The sequence below is a fragment of the Dermacentor albipictus genome, chromosome 4 (assembly GCF_038994185.2).
Source record: "Dermacentor albipictus isolate Rhodes 1998 colony chromosome 4, USDA_Dalb.pri_finalv2, whole genome shotgun sequence".
Classification (NCBI taxonomy): domain Eukaryota; kingdom Metazoa; phylum Arthropoda; class Arachnida; order Ixodida; family Ixodidae; genus Dermacentor; species Dermacentor albipictus.
The window spans coordinates 9,454,868-9,480,254 of record NC_091824.1 but is presented as its reverse complement, the minus strand read 5'-3'; the positions used below and the strand labels follow the sequence as shown (position 1 = coordinate 9,480,254).

Here is a 25,387-nt window from a genome sequence, read left to right as displayed (position 1 = left end):
TGTCTCCAGGTTCGATGTAGTGGTGCGTTATGTACTGTAATGTTTCACGTGCGCGCATCTTTAGTGTAAATAAAGGTACTTCAAGTTGATCAGTCTGTCCTTTGATTTTGTTTGCGTTTGGGAAAGTTATGAGCAGGCACCGGGGCATGCAAGTGTGAACAGCAAAGCAATTTCAATATATGAATAAAAATCCACTAGCCCAACGAAACGTCAATCATATTTCAATGGCGACTTCTGAAATCTCAATGCCATCTCAACTCTGCCAGAATGTGCTTTTCAGTGCTGTGGAAATAATAGTTCAACAACAGGTCAACAGAACTATAACAACGTCAGTTTAACGCAGAATCAATGGTAACTCAACAGCCATTCAACAAAACAAACCCAACGGGCCGTTTAAGCACAGTGGACTTTCAATAGTAACTTAACAATTATTCAACAATGAGGAACCCAATAGTGTTTCAATTAAATTTGTGTGGCCAATATTCAAGAGTCCTAAACACTCAACCCAACAATTCTCCAACAAACTCTCAATAATTTGTCAATAAAAACTCAACATTGATCAAGGAGAGGTCAATAGACCGTTTTTTCGTGGGCGCCGCCATATTGTGAACGCAGTGGCGCCGCTTATGAGCAGCGCCATACTGGGTTGGGTGAAAGCGGTCTTTTGCATGGCAGGTATTCGCTCGGCGGTAGGTTCTGGCGTTTGTTTACGCGGTTGTGTGGTCTGTTTAGTATGACGTGCGTCGTCTTCGTGGTAAACGTTTCTGTGAGACGTGCTGAAGTGGTTTAAGGCGTCATGGCCGGAATTTCTGTTGGCGTTGAGGTGGACAGAACACGCAGCGCGATGTGTGCGTGCATATTTGAGCCTACAATCAGCCTCGGAGATCAATTGTGTATTTCTGAATGTTCCAATCACTAATGTGACCGTATTGCAGTATTATCCTCTATTTCTAAGCTGCGGTTTAGGAGCCATGAAACATACGCGACGATCGTAACAGCGTGGGTACCGTTCTACAACCGTGGGTACCGTGGGTACAAGCGTTCAAACTGTTCGCTGCAGGTTACATTGCGTGACTACTTGGTTCGACGGATGAGGTTTCCGCCCCTCAATAAATTATCTTTGGCAAGTAATAGCAGCATACCTTACAGTCTAAATTAAGCTTGTCCAGCAAAGGGACTGTTTACGAACTGCGCGAGCGCCCTAAGCAGTGGTAGGTGCTGGATTACAGATATCTTTGCTCTATGTACCGCATAGTCCAAGCATACGGCTTCAGTTGTTATATAATTATAGATGTTGTGCGGCGTGACAATGCGAGGTCGTATTGCGGCATTAGCCCGTTTTCTCTTGCTTTTTCGAGAAAGAGGCTCATAACCGAATTTTTTTTTCGGTTGTGTTCGTTTCGTTCTCTACGACGCACTCACACGTATTACGGAAATTTTGTCCTCAAAAATAGGCATCGCATTCTTTTTATGCTATCCCTCTCATATATTATGGCTGTATACAAGCCAAAATGGCAATGCCGAAGCGCACAGCTCACATATGTATCGTGCTGGTTCACCAACCGCAGTGATCTCTGTGTTTAGCAACGCCATTGGCCTCATGCAGGAAGGCTAGCGTAGACATATGGTAATTTCAAGCCTACTACACTTGAAATGCGCGAGAACGATGCCGGTGCATCACAAATATTTGACAGCGCCTGCCGCGTAGATGTTTCGTGGCTGCCTTAGGTTGGCCGTGCACGAGCATGCGCTCTTATGCTTTATGTTTTACTCCCTACGCCAAGCGATCAGATAGTGAGCAGACTTACCATTTCATGCTGCTAATACAGACACCGGTTTTCTTTGTTGAATTAAAACCGATTTAAGCAAAATAGTTCACAACACCAAACACACCGTGACTGATAATGTGCTTACGCCGCGGCTGATAAAGCGCGTCACATTTTTGCTCCCCCAAGAGATATTTCCGCTTACTGTAGTTACCTATGCACCGAAAGGCTTCCCGGACGAACTTATATGAACGGACATGGCGTAAATTTCACAAAGTACCATCTAAAACATCTCGAAATTGTTCCGCAGCACGCGACAACAATACTTCCAAGCTGCGCCGCGCCGGATCGCCCAAGCCAGAGAGGAGGAAAGGCTCTCCGCACGCCCCGTCCTCCTCGCCCGATGAAAAGCTCTATACCTTCTCAATAATGTTTTGTACGGGAAAACATGTTGTTTCGGCGTTTACGATGCCGTAAACATTGTAAACACCACACCGCGACAAAGACATCGTCCCAGTCGCTGGCCCAGCGTGCTGTCGCCACTTCGAGTAACATAACAAAGGCAGAGAAAAGGCGGGGAATGCGGCAAATTGAAATTCAAGACGATGAGCAAAACGTGAACAAGGTGAATGCAGGAGCCAACGTTTCGACAAGTGGACTTGTCTTCTTCAAGGCGACGTATGCTTTCCTCGCCACAGTATATATAGGTGGGGTTATTCTAAAGGGGAGAGGGTGTGGGGCGGTAGGATGCGGAAATGAGGGAAAATGTGTTAGCGTGTCGAATTGAGAGTAAGGCAGACAGCTTTGCGTTGCACTGTTCCACTGCAGGTTATAGCAATTGCGCTTGGAGCGAAACCAAAACTGCCAAAACATGTAGAATAGTTCGCCAGTCAACAGAATGTCAATCCGAAGCCTGTATTTTCCATCATTCCCATGATAGTTGAACGATAGCAGCGCCTGATTTCCCTCTAGGTATACCAATATGAAACTTTATGGGCTGAACAATAAATTAATCTGCAAATCTGGTGGCACCGTTGTTCATGTTCTTCGTTTCGTATATTCTCTGACAGCGCGCATAGGAGTGCTCTCGCAGGTTAGTGTCTGGCTTCCTGCTTAGTCCACGCTGCACTCGAGATCCAGTGTTGGGGCGTAGGAGCTCCAGGTGTACTGGGCAAGAAAGACGCGTAGATGCGATGCAAACTAAGCATTTAATGTCTAGTTATTGACCAAAAGCACTAAGTGGCATCTTGTCGGATAAGAAACTGGCTTTTTAGGTAACTAGAAAGACTCTGGCCATAGATGCAGTGTATGGAAAGATGGCATCTTATAGCTTATAAGTCGCATCTTGGTGACTTAAACAGCGGGTTCCCCGATCTTATTCACAGTGTCATGCTTGACACTTTGCAATGCGAGCTTCCTATATGGTTTTTTCGCTAGTTTTAAGAAGGCGAACTGCAGGTAATATTTTAAATGGCTGCACGTTCCGACACTGGATCTTCCGTAAATCGTGGACTAAACAGACAGGCACACACTAACCTGCGGAAGCAATCCGATGCGCGCTGTCAGAGAATATAAGAAATGGGGAACTTGAACTATGCCACCGTATTTGCCGATTTATTTATTTTCCACCCTTTGCAAACGCCACAAACGTGCATTTGCTCTCCTTTTGCTATTCATCATTTCCTTAAAGCGCCAGCTTTGAGACCAAACCCGAAAGGCGCGCGAGCTGTCGCCCGCCATTTCGTCCAGAAAGCAAACCGCAACGTGCTTTCTGGACGCGCGCCAGACCGCAGCCACGTGCGCAACATGGCGAGACCATATCAAGTGAGCGCACTCTCTTCGCCGGTCAGGCACAAGCAAAAGACAAGACGAGCCGCCAAATCGAGCTGCGCTCCAGCTATCGTAAGCCGCCGCAAACATGCCGAGATAACAGAGCACAACATTTCGCGGCGCTGGTGTCAGCCTAGCCGGTCCGGGCCACGCTGCGGAGCGTTCGTGTTAAGTGAGCTGACGGCTGTACAGTGCATACATTCGTTGCAATTACGCATACAGTGTGCAGAAACGCGGCGTCTAGTCGGGAAATAAATAGAAGCCACGCTCCATCAATTGTGTTCCGTCGCTGTTCCGAACGTGTCGGAAGCAAAAGCAAGTCGCTTCCGGATATGCAACTTTTGGCTTACGCTTAGACAGCGACCCCATACACCTAATTGGTGATTCCAACCAGAACGCTCACACTAACGCGGCGTTTCTAACCAAAGTGGAGCGATAGCTAGGATTGGACTTGGTCACTCCCAAAAAGACTGTCACTACAAACAGGGAAATATGCATACACTTGGTGTTCCACAACCACGATGCCGTCAAAGCGTTGCAGTACATCTCTTGCTACTTTAGGGACCGTAAGGCCACGAATATGTCTCTGAACGTCGAAGTCACCGCGGAGCCCCAAAGAATGTGTGTAGTTTAAAGGATCTCTTATCACCAGAAGGTGCTAAAAACGGACTATCACGAGTAAACAGTCTTGAGGTACAACAGTCATATGAGTCTTTAATCGTGTTGGCGTTGTGTTACACATTCGTAACACTTACTGGCGACAAGCAGGCTGTACCTATACAGAGTGCATTAAGTGCTCGCACGTGTCCTTTTGGAAGTCGACCTAAAGGGCGACAAATGACCTTCACACTGCAGTTCGTTGTGTCTTGCAAGCAGTTTGACCCCTCAGATCTTGCAAGACATAACCAAGTGTGCTGCATGTTTTCGCTTTGACGTGTTACAGGAGTGTAACATGCTCCCGAACTTTCCGGTGTTTTCCACTGAGGCTATGGGTGTGTTTCAGTTCTGGTCTGCATCAGACACAGTCTATATACGTATACAGCTAAGGAGACAGCCGAGGCAGGATGGAGGGATGGGATGGGATGGGATGGGATGGGATGGATGGATGGATGGATGGATGGATGGATGGATGGATGGATGGATGGATGGATGGACGGACGGACGGACGGACGGACGGACGGACGGACGGACGGACGGACGGACGGACGGACGGACGGACGGACGGACGGGCGGGCGGGCGGGCGGGCGGACGGACGGACGGACGGACGGACGGACGTTATAAGCATCCCCTTTGGAACGGCATGGTGGGTACCTCTACCATGCTCTTGTTACTTCACTGCATAATGTACTACCTATGTTACAAAAAAAAAACACAGGATTATTTCCCATAACCGAAGCTCCTGAACCCCTATTGTGAACTTCGTTTTTGTACGCCTTAGTTGTTTGTCGTTTCCATAATTTATTTCCATCAATCCTCCAATCGCCTCCTACTAAGCTGTATTGCGCACATGTTTACTTTCCCCTTGCTCTCACTGAACCCAAGAGCTTCAAAGAGGCCAGAGATCCCTAAATCGACCGCTGGGCAGGTATTTTCACATTAAAATAAAACATGCTCCGTCGTTTTCCTAGATTTATAGCAGCCAGCACATGCTTCTTCTTCCTTCTTATATCTCACTTGATAAGAGCCTGTTCTAAGGCATCCTGATCGCGCTTCAAAAAGTAATGAGCTTCCCTTTGAGTTATCATACAACCTTTCTTTCCTGATTTCGTCTTTACCTGTTATGTAGTTACTCAAGGCAGGTTCTTTTTCCGTAACCCCCACCCATGCGATTGTCTTACCCTTACAAAAATTTTTAATGTGTTTTTTTAGAAAGTCTTTTGAACTTTCTCTATAGAACTTTATTGTGTTTATTTTGATTGCCTATAGAATTTTCCTATAGAGTTTCAAAAGTTATTTGGCCACCGCATTCTTATAGGAACTCTAAAGACACATTTCTATAGAACATTTCTATCGAGTTGCTTTAGAGATGCTAAAGACAAATTTCTATAGAATATTTCTATCGAGATCCTTTAGAGATGCTAAAGACAAATTTCTATAGAACATTTCTATCGAGTTGCTTTAGAGATGCTAAAGACAAATTTCTATAGAATATTTCTATCGAGTTGCTTTAGAGATGCTAAAGACAAATTTCTATAGAATATTTCTATCGAGTTTCTTTAGAGATGCTAAAGGCAAATTTCTATAGAGTATTTCTATCGAGTTCCTTTAGATGTGCTAAAGAGAAATTTCTATAGAATATTTCTATCGAGTTTCTTTAGAGATGCTAAAGGCAAATTTCTATAGAATATTTCTATCGAGTCCCTACAAGCAAATGCCTATAAAAGCTAGGCCGATGTGTGTAAAGTACTTGCAATTTACCAAAGTTCTACTGTAGGCAATAAGGACTACAGTAAATGCAGTGGCAAAATAATTGGTGCTACAACCACAAAGTATTCAGTTTGAAATGTTTATTGCACTTCAGACTAGATACATGCTTCATATATGTGACATACACACTTCAGACTAGAACTTGCAACACGCAAACTGTAGCTGCCAACATGCTTCTCAGGTCAAGCTGGTGGTGCAAACACACGAAACATGAGGTAAAAGAATCAGTGGCAGACTTGATTACAGTTGACACCTCGCAATAACAGGCTTGACTAGGACAAGAAACCATACCATTAAAACTGCAAAAGGAGTGCCTGTTCCAGCAGTGCACATTAAATGTTTGGATACTAAAGCCTGAAAATAGACTGATATGAATGTGCACTGCAATGTTGTGTCAGCCTGACGAAACGACACAGCATTTTAGTCTGAGCAAAAATAACACTGGCAGTCGCTGCAAAAATGTGGCAAATAATGGCTTTCACAGATAAGTACACCATATACCGAAACCACACAGCATTTTAGTCTATGTTTATGTGTAAAATTAGCACTGGTAGGCCCTGCAAAAATGTGGCAAACAGGGGTTATCATAGAGCAGTACAGCATATATCGTAAAAAGTTTAAAAGTTTGTATTTCGTTGTAAGGGAAACAATTTTGAGATCAGAGCCAATATTCTAATTAGGGTGAGAAATACAAACCAGACCGACACACGCAATGACTAAAAAAGAGATCTAGCTCAGGAGCTCCTATGTAATGCACATGAACAGTAAAATCGTTTTTCTCGGCAACTATGCAACCAAATTTGATGAGGTTTGATACATTTAAAAATGTTTAAATTATAGTTTTTACATTAACACCATCAATTTTTATTAAAATTTGCTGAAAATAGCAAAACTTGAAGGAAAAGGACTTAGTTTGCAACTGTAAATAAAAAAAAGAGCTAGCACAAGTTCGTTAATTCTGTAAATTTTCCTACTCAAATACATCCAAAATACAGAAATACTTTTGAGACAACCACAGCACTAATTTGAATTAAGTTTGCGGCATTTGAGAATTCTACCTGTTGCAGGAAGGACTATTTGGCAGGTTTAAGAAAAATAACACCACGAAGCTTACTAATGCTCGTCTCTGTGCCAGAAAGAGATATCATAGTTCTGCAGACTCCATCTGCTATGTCTAAAGTCAACAAACTGTATATATGAATTTACAGCTAGCATGAAATTGTTGCAACGTTTGAGAGTTTCGCGCATCTACTCATAAATTAGTGATTGTATATTAGAGCAGCATATGGTATCTCTAATTTGACAGATTAAATTATGGTATTAGGTCCAACAGAAATGTGATCTCATTTTTTGTTATATAAGATTTGTTAACCTTACTGCTCTGTTTCTTCAAAATTTACAGTTTCCATGAATTCGTGCTACGTGAATTATGCTTTTTCAAATAACGTTTACTTTGATGCAACAATATTTCTTTATTTTACCCGACTCCTTGCTAAAAAAACTGCACAGTATTCATGAGATATGAATAAATAAATATTAAGTGAATAAGTAAACAAATAAATATTGCGGTTTGTCTTATCATTCCACCACCAGCATGAACTGTAGGGAGCTTTGGCTACTGCCCACATGGTTGCAAGTTCATTCTTACATGACCACCTGCTATTTCACTTCCCAGGAATGGAGCGAGGAAAGGCTAGTTTTTGGCCTCATTTGGTCCGTCTAGTAACGGCGACGGTGGAGCCTGGAAAATAAAATTGAAATTAATTTTCAAAAGGTGTAATGAACATTCAGTCATAATGTATTAGCAGGCACAAACATGCCACAAATATCTATATAGTTGTAGCATTATGCTAAGTTTCATTTCAGTATTTCAGAAAAAAATTATAACAGAAAGGTGGCAGAACGCCCCACCTCCCCACCACTCTGCCAAACAGTGGCAGTTCTTTTGAGAATCACTTTTGAGAATATTTTTACTTTCCCAAGATTCGGTGACATCAGCACTGGGCCAATGTGCCTGGCAGTAGAATATCATTGCTGATGACAAAAAGCATCTCCGAACGACAACAGCCTAGTCACACATTAATCTCATCTTGCAATGACAACACATTCCCATTTATAACATAAGCAAGCAGGAACACCCATGAGCTAAGAGTCCTATACAGATGTCACACTATGCATAGAAAAATTTTTTTTTGAAAAGGGAATGACCTACTGGCTTCTATTGCTGAGCGGTAGACAAAATTAATATTCCATCCGCTATTAGCCATAGTTGGTATGTACTATGCTTAATATGCGAATAATAAATTTCTCGCATGGAGCTTGGGCATCTAAGTATGCATTGTATGGGGAACAATAATGTTTTAAGTTGTTTTCGCAAACTATGATGGATAACTGCCAATTTGTGGTATTTGGAACACAGTCGCGGTGTCACTGTCAGATACAATGGACACAGTATATTCGTGCTTTTTGAGTTATTGAAACAATTAGTTTCTAATCTAGTACGGGTATGTACACTGATATGTATCCTAAACGCAATGATAAGACTGCCCAATTGCAATTGAAATGTTAATTCAGTTTTAATTAAAAAGGGTCCTTCTTGCAACCTGGCATGTAAAAAACAGAAAACAAAAATTATACTAATCAAGTAACTTTGAAAACTGATTGCATAACTGCTCTATAGGTCAAGCAGAAAATTTAACAAGAAATAACGTGCATAAAACTAGTTGCAACAAACAAATTTGTTACTACGAAGGTTGCGGACAATTCAGTAAACAGATTGTGACCCAGTCTTTTTATGTGGCATTCCTCAGCGATGTTGTTGGCCAATTGGTTGCCGCAGCTGAACAAAACAGATGAACAGTCTAAATCAGGTGCGCAGCCCCAGTCCCATCGGTGCATGGTCAAGTGGGACGAACATACTGATCCGGGGAGTGAATTATGGTGCTGTCTTAGGTATGTGTTGAGGCACCGGCCAATCTGTTGCATGTACATTTGACCAAATATACACATGATCACAAGAATAGACTACACTACCCCTGACAGACAAGACAAATTTAGTGGTATCTAAGCAAGCCTTTCTTTTCAGGGTGCCATATGCACAGCAGTGTGCAAGAGAACTGAGAAAGGCAAGCAGGCAAGGGAGGCTTGCTCGGTGAAAGATACCACCAAATTTGTCGTGTGTCACAGGCAGTGAGTGCACTGTATCCCTTTCACATGTGGTCAAGCGTACATACGGCAAACTGGCCGGTATCTTCTCATGTGTATAAGAGATCCAGTATGGTCATCCAACTTGGCCGTACATTTCCACAACGGGGCTTCATGTTGGATTACAATCGTTCATCTGTTTTCATCCACCGTAAAAACTGACAAGTGAAATCGATGAGGCATACCACATATATAGTAAGAGATGTGGGTGAGCCCCCATATTTAATGCAACAAACAAAAAAGGCATCCTATGTAGGTCAACAAGGTATCCATATCAGTCTGTGCCTATGTACTACAGAAGTAAATGCAGCTTAGTAAATACTGACCTTCATATTAATTTTCAAGAAATTAAAGCTCACCAAATGTGTATTTTGCAGTGGCCGTTACTATGGGAACAGAGAAGTAACTGTAAAGATGTCAATGATAAACAAAGATGTGCACACTACGTGCTTAGACCTGTGACATATTTAGTCCACTACCCTTCGAATTCCTACATGCACAGAAAACTGCACGAGATTCTAGCACAAACAGAAAAAAAAATATGCAAATAGGGGTACAGCATAGGAAATAGTTTTCAAAGAATAAAACCCCAATAAAAAATCATAAATACACTATGTACAAAGCAAAAAATATATGTAACTTGCAGGTAAGCAACTTACGCAAAAGAAATACTAAACATCAGGAATGGTTGGGTATAGTTTTATACAGAACACAATCATGTGGGCATAATGGCTATGCGCACTAATAGGTAGCAAGTTCAATAAGGTTGCATAAATATTTAGTCTCTTTAGTATGCTGCATTAAGTAATGTGTCGACAAACTTCACCATGAATGACACCAAGCCCCCTTTTTGGAACACGTACATTTCATACACACCTGTCATGACGATCCAGATCACACGCCATGCTGCTGCAGCCATATATCCACAGGGTCGGCATTTCTTGGGGCTCCTCGATCTTGTAGTTAATGTTGTGGGTCACGGCCTCGCCACTACAAAATCAATTCTATGTTAGCTTAAAGCAGTGGCACAATAAAGCTGTGATATCGTGAAAACATGCAATCAGCACCTAAAAGAGTCACGAAAACAATGTCTGCACTAATGTGGTAAGAGAGCAAATGCTCGAAATCATCGAATGTCATGACAATGCGGACCTCTACATCAAATAAAGTTTTGGACGCACCGCAGCAGCAGATTACAATCTAAACTTAATGTTTTTTTTTCCATTACTTAGTATAGGCAACGTTCCCCTGTCATGCTTAGTTAAGTCAGTTATGTCAACACATCTTGCCTTGGAAATAAAGCTGTACTAGTAGCAAGCTGTGATTGGCTTACATTTTTTTCTTAGAACTGTTCGTTAGCCAAAAACCTCGTAAGCAGAGATTGTGCACAACGTCGAAGCATTTATAAGTGAGGAAACGTCATTGAAGAAAGAATCGATGAAGAGGTAGACGGGTCGTTACTATGCAACTTTAGCAGACAGGCGGGAGCTCACGCACAACTGCACAAGGCGAACACGATTTCCGAAACTTTTCTCAGGGGAAGCAAACGCTTATCAGGATTATCAATTCCGCACTGTGGCAATAGAGTTGCGTACACAATTCTTACAACCAGCGCGTAGCAAGCATCAGCACAGGGTTCACTGTTGTCGTGGGTGTTCCACTTACTACGTTCGCAAGGCACTCTATACACACACGGGAAGCACACACAACACGGATGAACGCACGTGTAGTTGGCGAGCACGATTGCTTACCGTTTCAACAGTACGACGAGGTCGAAAGGCACTCTCCAAGTTTACAGTGATGCGTCTGCGATGTTACTTGCAGCAAACAAGCCACTGGGTAGTGGACGAGCTGAGGCGCGCTAATAATACGCATTACTTCTCTGCGCCGTCCACCAAACTTTCCACGAACACAAGCGGAGACAAAGGGAACGCACTCCATGGCATGAAAATCGTTGGTCCACATTTAGCTGGAGCGCCACGCATACGGCGTGCTTACAGCGAGACTCAAGCCATCTTCTGGCACTTTCGTGCTCGCGAACTACGTCTCATTTCATTACAGCAAACCTAATAACACACGGTCAAACAAACACATCGACGCAGCTCGCACGACAACCGTTGAAGACGGAGCAATAACAACACGCCGTAGCTTCGTATTCTACCTGTCGCGTTGAATACGAAAATACCGGCGCCGCCAGCGCCGTCTGTATAATAGTGCGGCTGCTGTGGCCTCCGTGATTCCTACAATAATACCCACTACAGCAGGTTTTGTGCCGTTTTGAGCCGGCCTTTGAGCCGAACTACATACATATGTTGCTAGACAAGAAGAAACATTGACATGCTAATATTGTGTGCTATAGTTTAAGGCAGAAATAAATTACATGCAGTATTCTTGCTTTTGAATCGCTTATGCCACATGTAGTCAGCAAAAAGCATGGCCTTCAAGATCTCGACAATTTACCCTGTGTAAGCTATCGCTGCGGTGTGATTTTAACGATTTCAACCTCGGTCACTGGCCTTAAAACCCTAACTGACATTATGCGCAGCCGTTACCTGCAGTGCCTGTGCCCTCACTTCGTTTCTCATTGAAGTAACTTCCTGCTGTCGTTTAAATGTAGCCCAGAAATTGTCGACACAACCTCGGAGGTACACGTGTGCAGTGTGTGATGTTTCCGTGCGCTTGTGTCCGTCGCACAGCAACGTATATACGATGATGTTTAATTTTACCCGTTAGGTACAGGTTACGCTTATGTGTTCCCTATCTTGCTTTCGTGGCGATGCGCTTATCATGCGCGGATCGCGCTCATGTGGTCTGTGGCTGTTCAAGATTCCTTGAAAAAAAAAAATCGTTTCTGCAGCGTGCATTTGAGTGGTATGTGCCAGAAATTTGCGGCGGCGTTCGATCTGTTTCCGCCCCAAGTGCTGCAGTCACTGCATGCCAGCAAATAGATATGACGCGATTGCTAAGGCGCAGTTTTGCTTAGTGTTTCTTGGTATACATCTTTGTGATTTACCTGCATATGCGATATAAACCACAATGCGCGCTTCCGTTATATTTCTTTGGTTTTCTTAATTTCGATTAGTGTGATGTTTGCCTTGGTCAATGAGTGTCTTTTTAACGATGCTCTTACTTGATAGTAAAAAACCTCTGAAATGCCGATTGCAAGAACCAGCGTCTTCCAGTGCCTTCCAGTGTGAAACCAGCGCGTTCTTCTTTTTTCTTTTTCTTTCTTTTTTTTAAGCACTGGATCGCACTGGGTACGCTGGCGCTCGCTGGGACTCACTCGAGACCAGTGAGAAGGCTGGATAAGAGCTGGGTCACACTGGAAGAGACGCTCGCATTGGAAACGGCGCTGGTTGTGTTTGTGCCGCGCTGGCTCCAGCACGCAAGGACGAGCGCTGCTGAATATTAAATGCTTTATACAATTTCATGGCTTGATACTAGTCTCTTGTCCTAAATAACGCTATATCTTAGGGTCATAGAACTATTTCGTGTCGCAGCATGGAATAAAGGTGCGTGAGCTGCCTTGTTTATTCGTGCACATGTGACACTGAAAATCACTTTCGTTTTTTGCATTTTGCCTTGTGACAGGGCGGACAGCTAAATTCTTTAACGAAACCACGCATAGACGGAGGACGCCGCTATTTTAGTAGTTCGCACGTAACGTATGACTGGGAGTTATCGCCATTGTCGCAGTGTTGTGGAGTGGACATGAAATCCAGAAGTCGTTCAGACGCGCTCGAACGGACCCCGAGTTCGATGCCTACCGTTGCTTGATATTATCGCACCGATAACAAGGCTGAGGCGATTCGTGCGCTTCCACTTTCCCTATTGTACTAAAAAGAGTTCTGAGGCTCAAATACACACATTTTAGCTTTCGCCAGCTACCCGCGCCGAGATCAGTCCCCATCGAAGCTTAGGCATAGCGTATCCGCCGAGTCCGTCTGCACGCTATCGGCGCGTCTAACCTCAAGAATCAAGAAGTCTAAAAAGGATAAATTACTTTATATTTCAGATTTCGCATCGGTGCTTTTAAATAAACAATTTTTTCATGTCTACAGTGCCAGCACAAGAAGTGAGGAGCGCCGATGTGACGCATCATAAACGCAGGTATATGTGCTGTCGCCGAAGGCTCCCAGCACTAGCCTGCGTTTCTCTGACGAATATATATGGCTAGACAGACGTGTAGACTGAAAGGCATCACTGAACTAAGAAAACATTGCATACCCCTCGCGTGAAGAACAAGAAACGGCTATCGAAATCGGCAGTAACAGCCCATTCATGCAGCGTCCCGGGTCGGTGGTTCATTTAGGACTTTTTTTCGAAGCTAAAATACCAATCGCAGTCGATGTTATGGCACTTCCGAGCACACTATTGAATATGGAGAGCAAATTTTTCTTTGAGGTACAGGCGTGAGTTTTAGTTGCTGGCCGATAGCGCATCTACCACGTCTGTGCAAGACTTCTCTCTGTGAAACTAAAACTGCTTCTCGATTTTGATAAGCTAAATTATCCGCCCATGTCCCTACGCTGACGCGGCGATAGCGGTAATGAGCCGGGCTGGGGATCTGCAGGTACGACGATCGAATCCTGGTCAGAGCACTTCTCTTTTTACATGTTCATTTTTTCGATTTATATTGTACTAAAACGCTATCTGTTGCTTTCTGTATTTAAAAAAAATACATACGGTGTCCAGGCACCACGTATTTAACGCGCTAGAGCTGTTTTTCGCACCAGTAACCAGCGCCTGCCAGTACGCCGCGCTTGCCCAGCGCCCCATGCATCCAGCGCGCGGCACTGGACCCATAATCCGGCGATGCACTGGATACTGGGTACTGTTTATAGAGTGAAAATATAGAGCCGTTCTTAGACAGGCCGTACTTTAGCTTGTTTAATTTCCTGAAAAGGTTCTATTAACATTTTCCTGTAGGATTTGACACATAAGATGTTAATACGACCTCTATAGAACGTTTCCGAAAACGTTCTATAAATTTTTTTCTATAGAATTTGGTACATAAAATGTCAATACGACCTCTATAGAACATTTATGGAGGGTGAATGGAGAGTCAGTCTATAGACAAGTCGCATTAGAAGTGTTAAAAACTTTCTATAGACATTATTTTATAGAATATTGTACATATGATGACAATAGACCCTCTATAGACTGCTTATAGAGCGTGAATGGAGAGTCAGTCTATAGACAAGCCGCATTAGAAGTGTTAAAAACTTTCTATAGACATTATTTTATAGAATTTAGTACATATGATATCAATACAATCTCTATAGAACATTTATAGAGAACGAATGGAGAGCCATTCTATAGACAGGTCGCGTTAGAAGTTTTAAAGACATTCTATAAAAATTACTTTATAGAATTCAGTACATAGGACGTCAATACACCCTCTATAGAACATCTATTGTGTGTGAAATGACTTGTTTCTATAGAAAGGTTTCTATAGACTTCTTATAGAGATTCTACGCGGACGACTCTATAGATCGCGAGTTCCTATAGAGTCCCTTTTGACTCCATAGGAACTCATTAGGAGTTCTAAAGGAACTCTAAATCCATTTTCATAAGGGTAGCCTCTGTGACTTTCCGCTTGACCTTCTTTGTTGCTGTGTTGCTCAATACATGCTGCGTACTTGCTTGCAAGCTTCCTAGTTCTTTTCCTTGTTTATATCAGTGTTATTCCTTCACAAATACCTGAACACTCTCCCAGCCCATTTACTTTCTTCCATATTCCTCAGTCGTTTTTCATAATTCCTTTCACTTTGAGCTTCCCTTACTTCAAGCTTGTGCAGTTCATATAACCCTGCACAGCTTCATTTGTAGTCTTCCCGTGAGCGCCCAATGCGAGGCGCCCCATTGACCTTTGGTGTCCATCGAGTCCTGATTGTACGCCTGATTTCGAGCAAAGACCCGCATTTGCAAAAGTAATCCCTGGAACCATTACACCTTTCTAAATACCTCGGAGCACCTTGTACCTATTGTATCCCCATAGCGCTCTGTGCTCCATTATGCCGGAATTTCTCTTCCCCTTTAGTGTTTCCTCCCGTCCTCTTCGTTTATGTATATACCAAGGTATTTATATTCTTTTACGCGAGGTATTTCCAAGCCCTGTGTTGTCTCTGTCTGTTCTCTACTTTCATTTAATGTCATCACGCCCTATTTTTTACGCTAAATTTCGGACCTGAATTATCGACTTCCTGTCCAGAGATATTAGCTAGACGTTTCATATCACTTTGCTTTTTCGCTAGCAACACAATGTCCTCCGCCTAATGTAAACCTCGAAGATGGTGTGGCGTTGGGCTGCTGAGCACGAGGTCACACGATTGAATCTCGGCCACAGCGGCCACATTTCGATGGAGGCGTAATAAGAAAACACCCGTGTACTTATATTTAGGTGCACGTTAAAGAACCCAGGGTAGTCAAAATTTCCGGAGTCCTCCACTACGGCGTGCCTCATAATCAGAAGGTGGTTTTGGCACGTAAAACCCCATAGCTTTATTTTTCGAAGCTGGTGCCCTGCGACGCTACAATCACGGGACGCCACCTCGCGGCGACAAAGATATGTTGCGAAAAATACACATTATTTCCATATTTCAAGCCCTTACACCTGCGAACTTATCCGAAAATTCGCAGTTCCGCCCTAGAGGTGAAGCACAGATTGCGATAGCAAATTAGTTGAGAAGTAAGGATTGTGGTTTTATCGGCCGCATAAACTTGTAAACATTCGCTTACTACCTAAATTAACAATGGTAGAATGTGGAAGCGTGACTCAACGAGAACCTGGAAAGAAGCACAAACACCGAGACAGCGCTGTCTTTGTGCATGTGCTTCTTTCTACGTCATTGTTCAGTCGCGCTTACACATTCTATCATGGATTCAAACCAACTACACCATCAGCGTTGTTTAACTAATTAACCAGCACGGCGTCACGCGCGCACAGGTAAATATGAAAACATCTCGCGCGATGAACGCTGAAACTCGCTTTGAAAATTCTGGAGGGAGGAATTGCGGCAGCAGCTGCGAGCCAATTGACCTTCGTGCATATGTCGCTTCAGCGCAAACGAAACGTCGAAAGGACAGTGCAAACGATGCTGCCGGGACTACGCGCACTCTGCAAGCATCGCAGATCGCTTTAAAGGTGAGGCCCGCGCGGGCGCGCACTTTAGCCACGTCGGAGATCGCTTTCGAGGCACATGAGCGCCTTCAAAGCGTCCCTACGACGTCCGCCAAAGCGTCTACTACGGCGTCCGTGATTCGCGTGGCCAACGCCATAGTGGACGCCCCGGTTTTGTCCACTCTGTACTTAGCGGCGGGCGAAGGAGGACACCGAGCCAGCGTAGCAGCCGCCGTAGAAGAACGCCCCTCGTCCCTCTCCACGCCCCTCAGCTTCGCGCACCACAGGAGAGGGCACACATCCGGGCCGCGTTCCTCGCTCGTGCACGCGAGATTGAGCCGCGTTCGCCGCCTCACACGCTTTCCTTCATACGGAACATCACGGCAACGGCGACGGTAGAAATGTCCCTGCAGTGTCAACTGCTATAGCAATAAAACACGACGTGCTTTAGATAAAGAGCACAGGAAAGCGCGTCTACGTTTTTTTGGGGTGCGGACGACGTTTCTGTCGAGTTTTCAAGCGTGCCACTCAGCCGAGATCTTGTTTGGTCAGGAAATTAATCTGCATCGTTTTTATGCGAAGCATGTTACTAGAGCTCAACCCAGCTCCTCAGGCGCGGCGGTGTCGCCTTCAATACCACGTGACACCGTGACGTCACGACAGAGGAGAAACGGGGCTCCAACTCGCGCCGTCGCTCGCGGCGTCGCGGCGGTATATAAGCAGCTGCGCTTGCCTCTGCTACACACTCACGAGGTGAGATGCCTCCTGGCGACAGAGCTGCTCGTTGGAATGAGAAGTGAAGGTTGCGGCGTGCTACAGAGACTGTTTCTAGGTGGCTTTGCTACGGCGCAGCGACTACGCGCCCCGCATCGGACGCGGTGAGCGTCGAGAAACGCAGCGTTCGGCGTGACAACGAAATGTGCGCCTGAGCAGCGCCGCACGCCTGAGCCGACGCCGACGACACCGGCTTTTCTGCGACACGAGTTCCTTAACGCTGTCGCGTTAAAATAAAGGCTAGTATGCTTCGCATCCTGGGCTTAACCTTAGCTAAGCCACAGCCAGTTTTTTACTTTGATGATGTCCTGGTGAAGCTGTCTACTTTGACGTCTTCGTGAGAATTAGGAACGAGGCTTAAGATGGGCTGCTGCCCGCTTAGCCATGTACTTTGCCGTCTACGGCGAGGTAGACGACACAGCCTGTGACACTGCCCGAGTGTCCAAAAAATTTCAGAAGCTTATCTACTGTTATTTTGATAAATTCTGCTGTTCTTGTCGAGACGGTCACGCCTTGTTACTTTCCTGTATACCTATGCCATTAGTGTGTATGTCGCTTCTGATGTACACGTGACGTAGCCGCTGCTGACGTGCATCTGACGCCTGATACAAAAAGATATGTTTCCCATCCACCTTCAAGACCGTGAGGTGTGGCGCTGGCTAACAATCCCAGCGTTAGTTCTTGTAGATTAAGATAAATACCCCAGAACGTGGATGGGAAAACGGCGCCGTGGCCACTCATCTGGTGAGAGCATCGCGCGCGTAATTCGAAGACGTCGGTACGTGCCCCTCCTAAAGCCAGATTTTATGCGAAGCATACTCGCCGCACAACCACGCTCTGCCTTGCTGCGCCGCGCGCGGTCGCGGAGCTACCATATGACGTCATAACAGCTGCAAAAGCGGAGGCTCAACTCGTGCGCTCGCTTGCGGCCGCGTAGCTACATAGCCGGGTCTCAGCTCGTGCGCTCGCCTGCATGAGTTGTTTCTTCGTCTAGCTGAACCAAATATAGCCAAGCAACAGCAGTTCACCAGGCTAAACAGTGGTTGAACAACTAAAATAACGGCTAGTATGCTTCGCATCCTGGGCTTAACCTTAGCTAAGCCACAGCCATTTTTTTTTCATCGACTTTCATTTTCGTTAATTTATCATTTTCTTCAATTCAATTATAAAGTACGTGTAATGAAGTGGGACATTATGACAGAGGACAGATCTGGTGGGAACGGGAGGAAGAAAAAGAAGAATAAAGTGATTGTGCTTTTGGATTTGTGAACGCTTGTCGAGGAATGTTACATTGCGCAGTCCTTGATAAGATAGAATCGTCTATTATGTGGATAACGCTGAGTATAGCCAGATACGCGCAACATCAGTCGTATTTTTCAACCTGTGAAGTGGATGAAGACCAAGTATGATTCGCCCGAAAGCATCATGACTCCCAAGCTTCGTCCAAGCTTCGTCAGTTCGTCGCCCAAAAGGCTGAGAAGACTCTGCAGGAGACTGATGTTCAAGCTTCAGTGAAGATAAGAATGAAGCACTCCGAATTTCAAGAACACATCATGACACCGCTGGTGCAGCTGACAGCAAGAACTCCACCGAACAAGACCAATTCCTCCATGGACTCGTGCCCGCCAGAAATGCTTCGCCTGCAGCATCAACACGCCGAGTGACAGCAGCAACTCATGGAAAATCTCCTGACTGTTATTCAAGCCCAACAACAACAAAACAAGCAGATGGTAAAGCCCAACTTCATCGATAGAGAGCTTAAGCCCGGCGACTTGGATGCAGTTCTACGAACAAGCGTGTGAGAACGTTGGCACAGATGGCAAACGTAGAACTACCGGAGTCAGCAGTAGTGCCACTGATTTTTCATGGCTTACCCATGGAACTTCAGAGGCAGGTGCAAGTAGAGTCGCCTAAAACTATCGAAAAACTGTTGGGATGTTTCAGAAACACCTGCGCAGATTTTACACCACAAAATGTGCGTCGGACAGATCAAACTTTCGAAAGGAATGCATAGAGTTCTCGCGATATCAAAGATCTTCATGGCCGAAATCGAGTCGTCACCTTAATGTTCACTAAGAGGAATGACGCTGAACCAGTAGCCTCTAATTCTGATGAAGCGCAACCAAAAAACTAATAAAAGAGAGTGTCCAGTCCCACCTGCCGACTAAAACTGAGACTGTTTTTCTAACCCCCCTTAGCGTTGTCTATAATAAACTCAATATCAATGGAGACGATGTTGATGCATTGGTTGATAGTGGTGCATCTGTATCTGTGATAAATTAAGCTCTTGCTAAAAGTGACGACTTAATTAGAGGAAGACCGGTGCAGGTACAGAGCTTTGGTGGGATGAGACAAATATATGATGAATGGGCGAAAGCAGATGTCTCTTATCAAGGCCGGAGGGCTAATATCGACGCCCTTGTCGTGCAGGGATGTGACTACAAATATGAAGACACTGAGTTTAAACCTTTATTGGAATGATAAAGTAACTGTGGCGCAAGGGACGTGCTCGTCTTTTAAGGCCGCGGACTACCTTGTTCAGTGTGAAAAAGAGGTTCGGGAAAAATTCCCTGAACTAGGCAACTATCTACCGGCTACAAAAAAAAATTACTGTTCCTTTTCAGCTGAGAGATGTTACGCCGGTTAGATAAAAGCCTTACAGTAAGTCATGCGAAAAGAAACTTTGGTTGAAAAATGAGATCCAGAATATGTTCGATGCTGGAATAATACGGCCATCGGTGTAGACGTACTCTTGTGTGACGTACCTATTACTCTTGCTCCGAAAGAAGACGGTTGTCTGCGACTGTGTACTAATTACCGGATCTTGAATAGTCAAACGGACATTTTTTCCTTTTCCAATGGGAAGGCTCGACACGATAATTGAAGAAACCGGGGGCTGCAAAATATTCTTCGGTATAGACCTTTACAAAGGATTTTGGCAGATTCCGCTCGAAGAAGAGTATAATATGTATACAGGTTTTGTCACTCCATTTGATGTGTACGAATGTAATCGTTTGCCTTTCGGATGGAAAAACAGTGCAGCATGGTTCTAAAAGATGACGAATAGTGCATGGTTCCAAATGATGACGAATAGTGTCCTCATTGCCATTTCTCTGATTATTCTGTAATGTGTATGTAGACGAAATCATAGTCTGCTCCAAGGATGAAACATCCCATGCCGAACACTTGACATCTCTTTTATGGCATTAAGTGCCGCCAAAAATAAAGTGAATATTAAGGAAAGGGAATTTTCTAAACACAAAATACATTTCTTGGTCGGATTTTGGACAGATTCACAAAGAGCACGAAAGAGGAGTCCGTGGAACGTGTACGACAAATGAAGAAGCCAGACAATATACACGCAGAGCATTTGTTAGCCTCGGAGGACATTTTAGAAAATTCATAAAGGATTTTGCAGCACGAGCTAAACCATTGAACAACCTACTCCGTAAAAACAGATTTCATTTGGACTGAAGAATGTGGCAAGGCGTACAGAGATTTGGTATTAGCTATATCATCCGACCCGATCCTCACAATACCGGACTTCACTGTTCCATTTGAACTTACAACGGATGCATCGAACTACGGAGCAGGTGGTGTACTGTACCAACGAAGAAGCACAAGTGGCAGCGAAAAAGGAAGACAAGTGGTTGGATATTACTCTGATACTTTCACAAAATCGGAACAAACTACAGCGCAACTGAAAAGGAGGCATTGGCTGGTGTGCTAGCGATTAGGTACTTTCGATCGTACCTAGAAGGCATGAAATTCAAACTGTTCGCTGACCATCAGACGCTTACTCATTCCCTGAATGGTAGTCAACCGAAAGGGTGGATTGCTCGCTGGGTCAGTGAAATGCAACAGGTTGATTTTGAAGTGGCACACAGGAGCGGACAAGATTTGTCAGATGCTGATGCACTTTCTCGACTTCCCATTGTTACTAACTGTGGGAACGAGGAAAGCGTGAACTCACTTAAAATGTGGAAGGCACAGAACAGCTGATGTACTTCGACAGAAAGTTTCACGTACCGGATACACTGAAAACAAAAGTTCTCGATTTCTATTATGACAGTTAATGGTCAGGAGGGCATGACGGATTATGGCGAACATACTACAAAATAAGGAGAAAATTTACATGGCCTGGTATGAAGAAATATATTAGCGATTACATTGGCTCTTGTCAACAATGTCAACGGAACAAAGCAAAATATAAGCAGAAGACAGACAGCATGATTTTTCCACCTCATTCAAATATGCCATTTGAAACCGTTCATGTTGATTTCGCTGAACTGAAGAAAAAGAAAGCGAAGGAGTGAAGAAAGCGCAGTCCTTTATAGTGTGCATTGATGAATGCTCAAGGATGCTAGCTGCCAAGCCAGGAAAAGAAAATGCTGATGCTGTCATATCTCGCTTGAAGAGAGACATGTTTATGGATTGAAATGTGTAGTATTCGATAATGGCCTTGCATCAAGAGTCAGGCATTTGTAAAGTGGGCAAAGACAGAAACATTACCCTGAAACATTACCCTGAAGAATGAACTAGCAGAGCGAGTTATCCGAGATATAAAACAATATATAAGTATGTACCCAGGATCCCCAGGACGGTGGAAGTGCTGTCTAAAATAAGCTGTGTCGCACCACAGTATATCTCATACGAGCACTCTCTAATGCAGTCCTCAGTGCGCCGCCTTTAAGGAGCCTGCCTATTTGCCTGCGGACTATATACTTGGCAGAACAGAGAAGCTTAACTTGAAGGAAATGAAGAAGAGTTCAGAACAGCAAAGGAAGCACAGGGAAGCGACGGAGAGAGCATTGGAGAAACGTTATAACACAAATATTCCCGCAATTGCATTAGGCGATATGGTTCTGGTGCGGAAGGGATATGGCGGTCCTAACACAAAACATGTACGTCCGTTTAAAGTGGTAAACTTGGCTGCAAAAGAAGGAGTACTCAAGACCATCGGCTACATGACGGAAAACGGTGCGATGGAAATAGCAGCCATTGCCGTCGTCATCCCTTAATTGCAGCGGATGGATGAAACAAAGCTCGGGAGAGTGTAATGAGCCGTGATGACAAAGAACAGATCTAGTGGGAACGGGGGGATGAAGAAACATAAAGAGATCTTGCTTTGGTTCTGTGCACGCTAGTCGTGGAATGTTACATGTAGTTTCCCCTACGCTGTCCTTGGTGTCTTTGTTTATTGGCTTCTTATGATATGGCTGCTGATGTGTGTTACTTTGACTGTTATTATTTTCGTGCATGTTACCGCAACCTTTGCGTGTGTATTTGCGCTCTCTCAGAACAAAATATACAGGTTGTGTGGATGTATGTCAATTTCACGATTGCTTGCGCAATCACGTGAGTGTCAACAGGTGCCCGGCACCACATAAGGCAGGTGTGCTGCCTTTAGGCCCCGGCTCCTCGACACTCGCTGTCTGAAATAAACATTCACTTGAAAAATCTGAAACAGATGATGCTTGGTCACTTCTCATGAATATATATATATATATATATATATATATATATATATATATATATATATATATATATATATATATATATATTGTAGCAAAGACGGACGCTAGTGGGTCGAGGGCTCCTGCTAAGCAACGGCTCTCGTGCTTGGAAGCTGTGACTGCCCAGCCCGTCGACGTTGCGCTGCTCCGAGCTCTGCCAAAAAAACACCTTTAGAATCGGTGGAGGTGCGATCATCCTGGCGACCATCTGGGCGCTTACCAAGTTCCGGCCCTATTTGTATGGTCTACAATTTGATGTCTTCACGGACAACCGTGCACTATGCTGGCTCTCGTCATCGAAGGATCCCTCAGGCCGTCTCGTCCGCTGGGCGCTTCGCTTACAGGATTACGATATCCGCGTACTGTACCGCAACGGACGCCAGCATGCTGATGCTGACGCCCTCTCACGTTCTCCCTTGCGAGACGACAATGCCTGCTGCGCAATATCCCAGCTTGACGTTTTTTCCGTCGACATTGGGACCATCGCTTCTGAGCAGCGCAAGGACCCCTGGATTGCCTCCACCATAGACTGCCTTGCTGATCCGTCATCGCATCCAACCACTCGTGCATTGCGCCGTCAAGCTCGCCATTTAGCCATTCGCGACGGCCTGCTTCACCGACGCAATTACACCTCTGACGGCCGCCAGTGGTTATTAGTTGTACCTTGAAGCCTGCGTTCTGAAATCTGCGCATCGTTCCACTCTGATCCACAGTGTGCTCACTCGGGACTTTTCTGGACCTACCAGCGCCTCCGACGATGCTACTACTGGCGAGGAATGTACAACTACATTCAAAAGTTCATTCGCTCATGCCCCAACTGCCAGCGCCGAAAATCTTCACCCCACCACTCGCCAGCTGGTCTGCAGCCTCTACCCCGCCTTACCCGGCCGTTTGGGCGCGTTGGCATGGATTTGTATGGGCCACTTCCCCTGACGTCGGCTGGTAACCGCTGGGCTACTGTGGCAGTAGATCACCGTACACGATACGCTGAAACCGCCGCTCTCCCAGCAGCTACAGCGCGCGATGTTGCATCATTCCTGCTTCGCCGATTCATCCTGCGGCAGGGTCCACCTCAGGAACTGCTCAGCAATCGCGGACGCGTCTTCCTGTCGGAAGTAGTTGAAGCGATTCTCAAAGAGTGCCACGTTGTTCATCGTACGACTACGGCGTACCACCCTCAAACGAATGGCTTCACAGAACGCTTCAACCGTACGCTCGGCGACATGCTTTCAATGTACGTTGCCTCCGACCACATGAACTGGGACGCCGTTCTGCTATTCGTCACCTACGCATATACTACCGCTACGCAGAGCACCACTGGATTTTCACCCTATTTCTTGCTGTATGGTCGACACCCTTCGCGCACCATCGACACCATTCTTCCGTACCGGCCGGATGTATCCGAGTGCGTGCCTATTTCTGTCATGGTCAGACATGCAGAAGAGTGCCGCTACCTCGCACGGGCCTTTACTTCCGCTGATCAAGAGCGCCAGAGGAGCACTCGCAGTGACGCCACTGCCACGGTCACCTTCGATCAGGGAGCGCTCATGTTGCTCCCGGTTCCTTTAACTGCTCCTGGCCTCTCATCAAAACTGGTCCCTAAGTATGAAGGCCCGTATCGTGTTCTCGAATGCGCATCTCCTGTGAACTATGTCATAGAACCAGTTGAGCCATCTTCAGACATGCGCCGCCGTGGACGAGACATTGTCCATGTCGACCGTTTAAAGCGTTACTACGACCCGCTCATCGTGACGAGCTGTTAGGTCGCCGGACGGCTCCCTTCTCGCTCCCGGGGGGTGACTGTAGCGAAGAGAGACGCTAGTGGGTTCAGCGCTACTGGCTCTAAACGCTAGTGGGTCGAGCGCTCCTGCTCAGCAACGGCTCTCGTGCTTGGAAGCTGTGACTGCCCTGCCCATCGACGTTGCGCTGCTCCGAGCTCTGCCAAATAAACACCTTTAGAATATATATATTTTTTGAATATCGTGCATTTGATGCAATTAGAAGAAAGCGGTCATGGTTCTTTGAACTGATAAACAGCCAACGTTACAAAATAAACGTGCTACCCTTTACTGGCATATGCAATTACGAGGCACCTATATACTTCAGGACAAGGATGATGGTAAACCAGCAGCGTGACAGTGGCATCCGCGTCACGAACGAGTACGCAAAAATCAAAGGCCCTTTTAGCTGGCCTCAGTTGTGTACTGCGCCGATAACAATACCACTCTCTATACCTTCATTATTAACTGGATAAATGCGTAACTTGCTGACAGAACTCACCGTCTATCGGTCCACCTCTTCATGATATCATCTTCGAGCATCCCTCAAAGTTAACCTCTACTATTTGTTCTTTATATAAATGACATTCTTATGTGATTCGAGAAGTTGTATACAAACGAGATTTTGGCGGTGATTGTGCTTTGCGGCAGTTATTACACAGCATCACGGGCAGCTACTACTCAATTTAATCCACAATATTTGATTCTGGTGTAGTAACTGAGACATTATTTCTCGACATAAAAACTGTCTTCATGGACATAACTAATCAACTTATTGCCTCAGTACAATAATTTTACGCAATCCTTAATAAAGCAACTGCGCAACCTTGCCGTCACAATAACTAACATAAGCAGGAACGCTCACATCTCTATTTTGTGCACATTCGCTTTTCGTAACCTGTGAAAAATGATTGCGTTAACTGCGATCATTTCTAGGCCGACAGAAACAAAAGCGAGCCTCCTACTCA

At 45.0% G+C, this 25,387-nt stretch overlaps 2 long non-coding RNA genes across 2 annotated transcripts in view; one reads left to right on the top strand and one right to left on the bottom strand.

The window, feature by feature from the left end:
* The window catches only part of LOC139059028 (uncharacterized), a 138,556-nt gene that overhangs the window by 3,935 nt on the left and 109,234 nt on the right, over window positions 1-25,387 (top strand). The gene's annotated exons all lie outside the window — the stretch shown is intronic.
* LOC135910402 (uncharacterized) lies at window positions 6,094-11,472 on the bottom strand. The gene is made up of 3 exons (XR_010567047.2): window positions 10,980-11,472; window positions 10,105-10,218; window positions 6,094-7,765 (listed from the first exon to the last, which is right to left on the bottom strand). It is a non-coding gene; the product is annotated as an uncharacterized lncRNA (long non-coding RNA).